Here is a 9,386-nt window from a genome sequence, read left to right on the forward strand (position 1 = left end):
TTCCTCTTTAAGTATAATCCTATCTTTGCATCCCAAAGAAATGTCAACCCTACACCAATTATCATCAAATCTATAAATTAAAAAATCATTATTCTACTTTCAATTAATAATATTCTATACAATAAGGTTATGTTTTAGGATTTAGGTATCCACACTCTGCTTCAACCATCAACCATCAATTGGAGCACATCACTCAAGTCACCACAAGTTTGTATTGCATGAGGTTTCTATCTTCTTCTTTTTTTCACTATTTATACTCCTTTTGCTCTTCATTCCTGTTGGTCTTCTTCCTGTTGGTCTTCTTCTACCTGAGACTTTCCCGGCGAGCGATCAGAACGAGTGTCTGAGATAGCTGGACAATTATCCGCCGAGTTCTGTTGTTTACGTGTCGTTTGGGAGCGAGTGTTTTCTGTCAAAGGGGCTGGAGTTGAGCCATGTCCCATTTCTGTGGGTTCTGCGCTACCCTCGCTACAACGAAGATTCCACGTCATCAGCAGAAGACACAGCTCAGGCTTTGCTGCCAGAGGGGTTTGAGGAACGCACGAGGGAAAGGGGTGTGGTGTATTGCAAGTGGGCTCCGCAGCAGCAGATTCTTTGCCACTCTTCGACGGGAGGGTTTGTGAGCCACCGCGGGTGGAGCTCTGTGTTGGAAGGGCTGAGATTTGGGGTGAAGATGATAGCGCTGCCGATGCATATTAATCAGGGAAGAAGATGGGAGGATCAGAGCCGAGGAAATCAGGAGGTGTGTGAGAGAGGTTATGGTGGGAGAAGAGGGACGACGTGTGGCGGACAATATGGATAAGGTAAGAGAGAAGTTGTTTGGGGAGGAGGAAATCCAAGAGAGGTACATATGCTATTCTGGTTCCAAAACGGCATGTCATGATCAGAAAAAAATTTGAAATATTTTTATATATTTTTTTCAGTTTTTCTATATGTTAGTAATTGTCAATTTTGAAGGCCTTTGGGGCATTTTCATCTCTTGAAAGTTTGGCCTGTCTTTTAGAATTTTGCAGGACTTCGCTCCTAACTCTTGGAGACCTTTCCAACAAGTTAAACGGTCCGTAATTTCGAATCCCGAGCAGAAAATTATGCCTAGTTAAAGTTAGGATAAAATTTCATATAGTTTTTTGAAATTTTCGTAGTTCTTAGATTTTATTATGTAATAAACAAATGTGACTGTTGGGCTTCGATTCTCAAGGGGTTTTTGTGACCCTTGGAATCTCATGAACTTCTATATGTTGGATTTTCAAATGGAATAGATTACTTTTTGGCTTGCTTCAATTTTGTGCTATCTTGTTCATCCACAATACCGCAGGTTCTCACTTAGGTGTTGTCATCCGAATCCATAATTCGGATCATGCCATGCGATGATATAGCTCCAAAATCGCATGCCCTTCCATGATGCCATGAGAAATGTTTTCGGACCCACCATCAGGTTGACGTGGAGGTATGTTGCCGTTTTGCAATTAACAGAAAAGATTTGAACACAATTAACATTTGTCGGCCACTCTCATGGTCACGGGCACGACTACAGTTCGTAACCACGTCTAAAAATTTAAAATGCCTTCCGTCAATTTGAAAATGCCCGCGTCGATTTGAAACGCCCGTGTTAATTTGAAACGCTCGCCTCAGTTTGTAAACGTGTCCAAAAATTTGAAATGCCCACCTCAATGATCATTTTGCCAAAATAGTTGCGTTCGGTGGGAGAGAGAAATAATCTAGAGGTGGAGGTTTTGGTTGAATGACATTGAAGTTATGTGCAAGTGGAAGACGTTGAGCTTGTTGTAGCTCATGGCCCTGATGGTCCTCCTAATTTCTTCTGTCAGAAAGATTAAAATCGGTATTTAAACTGCAAGTCGTGAGTATCACAAGAAGAAACCCATTATCTGGACTGTGTTAACGTTTCCAGTACTGAGAGAAGATCTCTTTTTTCGACAGCTAAGTACCTATTCATCATGGCCTGTAGGATCTTACTGAGCTATTTTAACGGTGTGGAAGAAACGGGCATGTATTGTGTAGTGTTGAATGAGTGGATGGGATACCAAGGGCTTTTCCAGATGATGGTTTTGTAGCAGGAGACTACGTTTGCAAGGCTTGTATGATTGGGAAACAAGATTTGAAACACTGAAGACAATGGAATCATTAATTGGCCTTTATTTTTCATTTTATAGAGATGGGCAAGTTGGCCATACATAGATATTATCAAATGTCGTAGTCATGCATGCAACGAGAGAGGAACAACAACTGGAACAAAATTAAGAGTTGCCTTCAGGATGCCAAAGTATGCAAAAACCTCGCCAATGATTCAATCAACCAAGTTGCAGAGCAGTTCTACAAAAAAAATTTATCCCCAATTTAGGTAATATGCCTAAAATTTCATTTTTATGATAGACATTGTAACTATGGAGAATTTGATTTCGGCCTCTATTAGAGTTGTGATATTTTTTTTACTAATAACATGGGAAATTTGAACTGAATATTGTAGTCTGGTTGCTGCAAGCCTCCAAAATCGTATGGCTTTGTGTATGTGAACGCCACTTATTGGACTTACCATTGACCCGCCATAAATGTCTTCCATTGGCACATAAACCACTGTTGTAAATAACTAGTTAGTTTCCCATATATACAGATCAGACATTAATGGTGGGTCTCTATATAAGTTCTTCTTGTCTAAAAAGTTTGTACTAGATCATAAATTCTTTAATAATTGTTATAGTTTAGACTAAAATAATTATTTATAACGCAGATTCAAAAACACTATGGATCTCTTAAACGAACCCTTACATGGGCTCGGTCTCTGCCTGTATGTACATATTCTAGAGTTATTTGTTCTATTCCAAGGGAGAAGGTCCACATTGAAAAGAAATGAAGGGTTATTTGAGCGAGTTGAAAATGGAGGGCAGTCCCAGATTGAAAGTAGGAAGCAGTGTAGAGCAGGTGGAATGTCGTGATGAGCTGATCACTGAAATACTTTTGAGGGTTTCAACCAGAGATGTGTTGAAGATGCCCCCAGTGCATGAGAGATGGCGCACACTCATTTTTGACCCATCATTTGCACAGACCCATTACAAGAATTCTCACCTTGAATCGATGTTTTATGTCATTCATAGACCAACTAGACAATGGTTGACAGAAACCTATCGCTTCCACTCTTACAATTTAGAAATGGGTAATATTTCTATTGTTACTTTTTCTTGGGAGGGCTTAGATATTAAATTTCTAAATGATAATTTTGAGTTGTTTACCACATAAAATAGGCTGATGTGCTTGTCGATCTCCGTGAGTTGTGGGCGTACAACCCTGTGACAAAATTTTTGAGAAAATTGTGAATGCCTTCTAAAGGGGATGTGGGCTTCATAATAGTAATTCAAATTTTTTATAAGTAGAACACGATAAAATTTGTAATGGCAAGCCTTTCGTTCAGTGATGACAGTCTATATACCCTGGTGTTTGATTTTCAATCAAATTTGTATAATATGGATTTGAGAAAAAAGACAACATTACTATTTTGTGCTAGGTGTCAATTTTAGTATGTGCAGGACTTCATTGACAGAGAGTGCAACATGAATCTCACAACCATGGCACTTGCTTTCATTGAGGATAATGAATCCTTATCCGTCGTCCTATTGGAGATGATGGCAAAGTTACACAACATTGTTAATGCATTTAAGTGGTATAACATCCTTTAGGCTTAAAAGTTTTGTAGCCCCTATTCTAGAGTGGCTTTCATTATTTTTTACTATTGTGAAATACAAGATTGTTTCGAATATTATCGTGTTATAATCATCTTTGGAGATTTTCTTGTTTTATATTGTTGCTATGCATTATGCTTAGGTTGTGTTTCACTACTGATGTCAAGTTTTATAATCCAAGAGGTTTTATTATTATTGTGCTTTATGACCAGGTTGAGTTGGATCATTATGCTTGGTTGTGATTAAATTCATGATCTATTATTAGAAAGTAGAGAATAAGAGAAGAGAAGAAAATTATGGAGTTTGATTTCAGATAGTGTTAGGAAAAAACTATAGTCAAAACTAGAAGTTGTGTATAGGGAGGAGAAAATAATCATGGAGTTTGATCTGAAATGTTGTAGAGGAAAAATATTTACAATATCAATTCTAGAACTTATGTAAAAATATGTTATGTAATGTGCATATCATGTGTAAAGTTTTATTATTACCAAAGTACGTTATGATTAATTTTGTTACATAATTTATGTAATGTTTTTTCTCCAATTTTATTTTTATTATAAAATATATAATTACAATAGTTGTTAAGAACTATAATATTAGTTAGAATAAAATAAATATTAACAAGTAAAATATTTGAAGTTGTTATACATAATTATTGCTTATGTGATGTTATTGCTTGGGTTCCACGTTGGAATTATTTTGTATAAAAAAAAATATTATATTTTGATGAGCAACTATATTAATGTATTATGTGCATGTGGAATTCTTGGAAGTGACTTTCTAATGATTGGCCATAATAGCTCACACAAGTAGTGTTATTGATCACTAATATTTTGGTTCATCTTTGACATCTTTATCTACAATAGAAGTTATTTCAATAATCCTTTCCCTATTTCATTTTGTCCTAATGACTCAGAGAATTTTGGGCGTCTTCTGAGATTTCTCTTTATTTATCATTGCTTGTATTTCTACCAAATCTAATGATTTCACTTATGCAATCCTTTTTCTAGAAAAAAATCTAGCTTAAGAAAAATTGGGCCCATGGACCAATTGTAAAGAAATAGGAGGAAATTGAGATACCTATTGTCTAGTTCATCACCTCTACATCCCACCATGTCTCTCCCATCCCTAGGTTTCTCCCTCCCTTCCTCTCCACTTATCTACCTCTACATAGAGGTCTCATTACCCACTTCTCTCTATCCCCTTCTGTCTATCTCACTCCTCTCTCACTATCTAGGTCTTTCACCTCTATCTATCCTTCTAGTTATCTTACCTATCTCACTCTTCTCTCACTATCTTTTTCATTTCTTTGATATATATGTTTGGAAGGTGTTACATACTTCCTTTAGTAGATATCGCAAGATTCAATTTTTAGAAATTGAACATTTCAAAGCTATTTGAAATTCTAATGAAGGAAATTAATAACCTTGCTAAAGTTGATGATAAAATGAAGAGTTTCAAGTAGATGAGATCTGAAAAAAATGCAAATCTTTTAACTTTTAGAAGTTCCTAAATCCTCTATCTTCCCTCTCCCTCTCTCCCTCCCATTATTTCCCTCTCTACCCTTCTCTCTCTCTCTCTCTCTCTCTCTCTCTCTCTCTCTCTCTCTCTCTCTCTCTCTCTCTCTCAGGTGTCTCTCTTTCCTATTCTGTTCATCTTTCCCTCTCTCCCTCCCCCATCCTCTCTCTTCCCTCTCCCTCTCTCCTTCCCATTATTTCCCTCCCCTCTCTCAAGTGTCTCTCTCTCACATTCTTTCCCTTTCTCCCTCTCTCCCTATCTCTTTCTCTCTCAAGTCTCTCTCTTTCCCTCTAACACTCTTTCTTTCTCTCCTATTCCCTTTCTCTTTCTCTCTCAATTATCTCTCCCTCTGACCCTCTCTTTCCCTCTCTCCCTCCATCCCCTCTATTCTCTCTCCCTCTTTCCCTCCCAAGCCTAACCTAAGAGAGAGAGATAGATACTAAGTGAGAGGGAGGAAGGGATGGAAAATGAGTATGAGACTAGAGAAAGATCCCAGGTGAGAGAGAGGGGTGGAGGAAGGGAAGGGTTGAGAGAGAGAGAGAGGTTGATGGAAAGAGAAGAAGATACTAGAGATAAAGAGGGCCCATGTGAGAGAAAGGGAGGGAGGAAGGGACGGGTTGAGAGAGAGTTGAAATGAGAGAGATGGATGAAAGGAGGGGTTGAGCGAAGTAGAGGGAGAGAGAGAGAGGGAGGAAGGAAAGTAGGGCTCTCTACTTTTGTCTTTCTCATTTCATCCCTCCTTCCTTCCCTATCTATTTTTCTTTATCTCGCACTCTTAAAAATCCCTCTCCTTCTTTCAACCTACTACTCTTTTCATCCCTCACTACTTTTAACTCCCCTAACTCTCTACACCCTTCCCTTCATACTCTCTCTCTCTCTCTAAATATCACCTCCACTTCTATCTATCTAACCTCTCTCTCTCTCTCTCTCTCTCTCTCTCTCTCTCTCTCTCTCTCTCTCTCTCTATCTATCTATCTATCTATCTATCTAGGTATTTAGATAAATATTTTTAGGGGGGAGTGCAAAAAGGTAGGTAGACTATGTAGATAATAAGAATCTGACACCTCAAACTTTCCCTTTGATCTTCCACTTCCTACTAACAAAACTCCTCACCAAATCAATGTTGGGTCTAGGGCCAAATTTTTTTCCAACAAGGGTGAGCTCCATGATAGCAATGTTATGGTCAACCACCTGATCAAGGATAGAAAGAGAAACCTTACCACTAACCTTATTACAAGTGATATAAATAGGGAGGAAGGAAGACTTTCCTATTGGTTTAACCCCGAATAAGGTCGCCCAATGATTATTTTTGGTACTGGCAAAAAAAGCTTGTTCAGTAGCCCCCAAAATAGGTGGATTCATCCGATAATCCTGTGAAGAGGACATATCATGAGGGACATCCACAGGGGTAATCATCATTGGGGGCTCGTCCCCTGGGTCCACCTGAAAACCCATTTTGGGTCCCCACCATCTTCAGTCCCCGCATAACCCTGGTTGTCCTTTGTGCCAACAAATCTAGGGGATCTCGTACCAGCTCTCGAAGGCTGAGGAGACCCACCAATAGCCGCAGAAACATCGCCTGAAACCCTCCTCTTCGCCATTGTTACATTAAATTATATGTTCCCCTTTAACTAAATATTATGTTTTCATCTTCACTTTAATAAGATTCTCCTAGGATATTTTTCTATTAATCCAACCCTAGCAAATATTGAAGTTATTTTTCTCTTTTTTCTTAAGTTTCTACATGACACATTTTTCTTAAGTTTCTACATGACACATTTTTCTTGAGTTTTCCTTTTTTTTCTCCTTTTTATTACCTTTAAATTTCCTTTCTGTAAATGAGGACTCTCCTATTCTACATTCACTTTCTATATTTGATTTTTTTCTCCTCTATTTTAGTTACTCATTCCTTCTTTAGCATCATAGGTTACATTTGGACTAGACAATTATTCACTTTCTAATCAATCGTGCCAACACATTATTATAGAGATATTAAATTTGTAATAATTATAAATATCATGTGATTTATCACCACATTATTATATAAATATTTTCCTCCTTTTTTTTATTTTGCACTTATTAGCATAATATCCTAGTTTACTAGAGTTATCATATCTTGGCCTTTTGGTCCTTTGTTTGGTACCTCTATTATTATCATGGTAGCCTCCCCTATCACCTCTTCAATATTTATCATAGTAAATCGTGGAGGGTCATATATCTTGATTTGTAGTACCATATACTAAATATTGTTAAGTGGTCTTATACTTTCTCTCAATTAAAGTAACCATAGCCATAGGCCAAACAAACATTGAATTCTCTTATAGTTAAACCCTATGTTCTCTCCATACACATCCAAAAAATTCTTCCCTAGTCAATCCATGAACTATTGGTTCATATTCTTCTTCTTCATGAAGTAACATTGGATACCTATTTATGTCATCTTTGTCCCATTCTATACTTTACAATATATACTTGTTATCTTTCTAAGTAATTTCTCAAGTTCTCTTAGTATGGTAGCCCTCTTCATGCCTTTGATTATCAAACATTCAATCCTTATAAATTCTTCTCTAAAAGAAGGAAAGATAATGGCGCTATGGGCTAGAGGGATGAGAAAAAATTTCCGCAACTAATATCACTCAAAAATTACAAATCATTGATCGTGATCACCATAACTAGTTGCAACTTTGATTTTTCAAAAAAAATTCCAAAGTCAATAACACAAGTTTTATTTTAAGTGACTTTTAATTAAAATAAATTTATTTTAAGTGACTTTTTTCAAATGCATGTGAATTGTTTGTCTATGTAAATGTGAATTTTTTTGTCTATAAATGAAACTTCATCCAACTATAATAAATTTTCCTCCTTTACAATGGCTATAGTATATAAGTTGGTGTGGTTTTAATAAAATACAAATTTCACAACAATCATCTTATTTCAAAATCAAAATCATGAGATGAGATATATTCACCCAAATAATTAGATTTAGAAATTAAGAACCAATCTTAATTCCTTTATGCTTAAAATCTCCTTTATAAATGCCCTAAATTAAACAACCCAAAGCCTACATAATAAAATCAATGAATTTTTTAATGAATCAAAATTTTAACTTTTACAATATTGTAGTCAATTTTAAGTACTAATATATTTAAATATTATATTAATAAATAAATAAATAAATATAAAATACTAATATAACAAATTTAAGTTTACAATAGTGAAAAGTGAATAAATTGAATTTGTCTTCATATATCGTAGTTAAGAAAATGAAAAATAAATTTATATCTTTAAAAATTTAAACTTGATTATACTTCTTATAAGTTAATTATGAAATTTACAATAGCAAACACAACATTAAAAAATAAAAAATTCAAAGATATGTGAATAGTAAGCTAAACTTTTCCTATAAAAATTGTCATCCATAAAAATGATACAACTTATGATAAATACATTTTGCATTGACCTTAAAATTTATATGAAAAGATAACATGTTCAACATATGCCACAATCTCAAAAGTTCTGCAATCTGTTCTTTTTTTTGACAATATATTTTTCTAGAGTTCTATATAATTACATACGTGTCAACTTGGATCACAATAAATATACTGTTATAAATCCAACGATTTAAATGCTGCCATTAAAAGATATACTAAACTATAAATATGTATCGTATTCAGATACATTACAAATACTTATAGACATGTCTATTTTTTCTCCAAAATGGCATACGACACGACTAACACGCGATGTTAGTCCCACCTTTTTAACCGTAGATTTTTGTATTGGATGGTTGAGATTGCATAACACATCGGTGTTAGTCTGACAGATTCGCCCATTTTGAATCCTTAGAGTATACGAATAGTAACAGGCAGGTTACAACAGTTTAGTCTGGGGTTAGTTTAGTTCTAGATTCAATTTTAAATTTCTTCTTGGTATAGATTATGGTGTATTGCACATGTTTGAAAGATTATGAAAGGAATCATCCTATGAAGTACTAAACTCCAGATCGAAAGATTATAGACCCTTATCCTAAGAAAACCCTAGATTTCTCTAGATACAAATGAAAAAAATAGGTTACAACAACAAGAGCATGCCATACAGATCCTCGATCCACCTTGTACACTTACGTACCTATGGCTCAGAAGGAATTTTAAAAGCTTGCATTTGGGTTGGTTGTGG

The sequence above is a fragment of the Cryptomeria japonica genome, chromosome 6 (genome assembly GCF_030272615.1).
Source record: "Cryptomeria japonica chromosome 6, Sugi_1.0, whole genome shotgun sequence".
Lineage (NCBI taxonomy): Eukaryota > Viridiplantae > Streptophyta > Pinopsida > Cupressales > Cupressaceae > Cryptomeria > Cryptomeria japonica.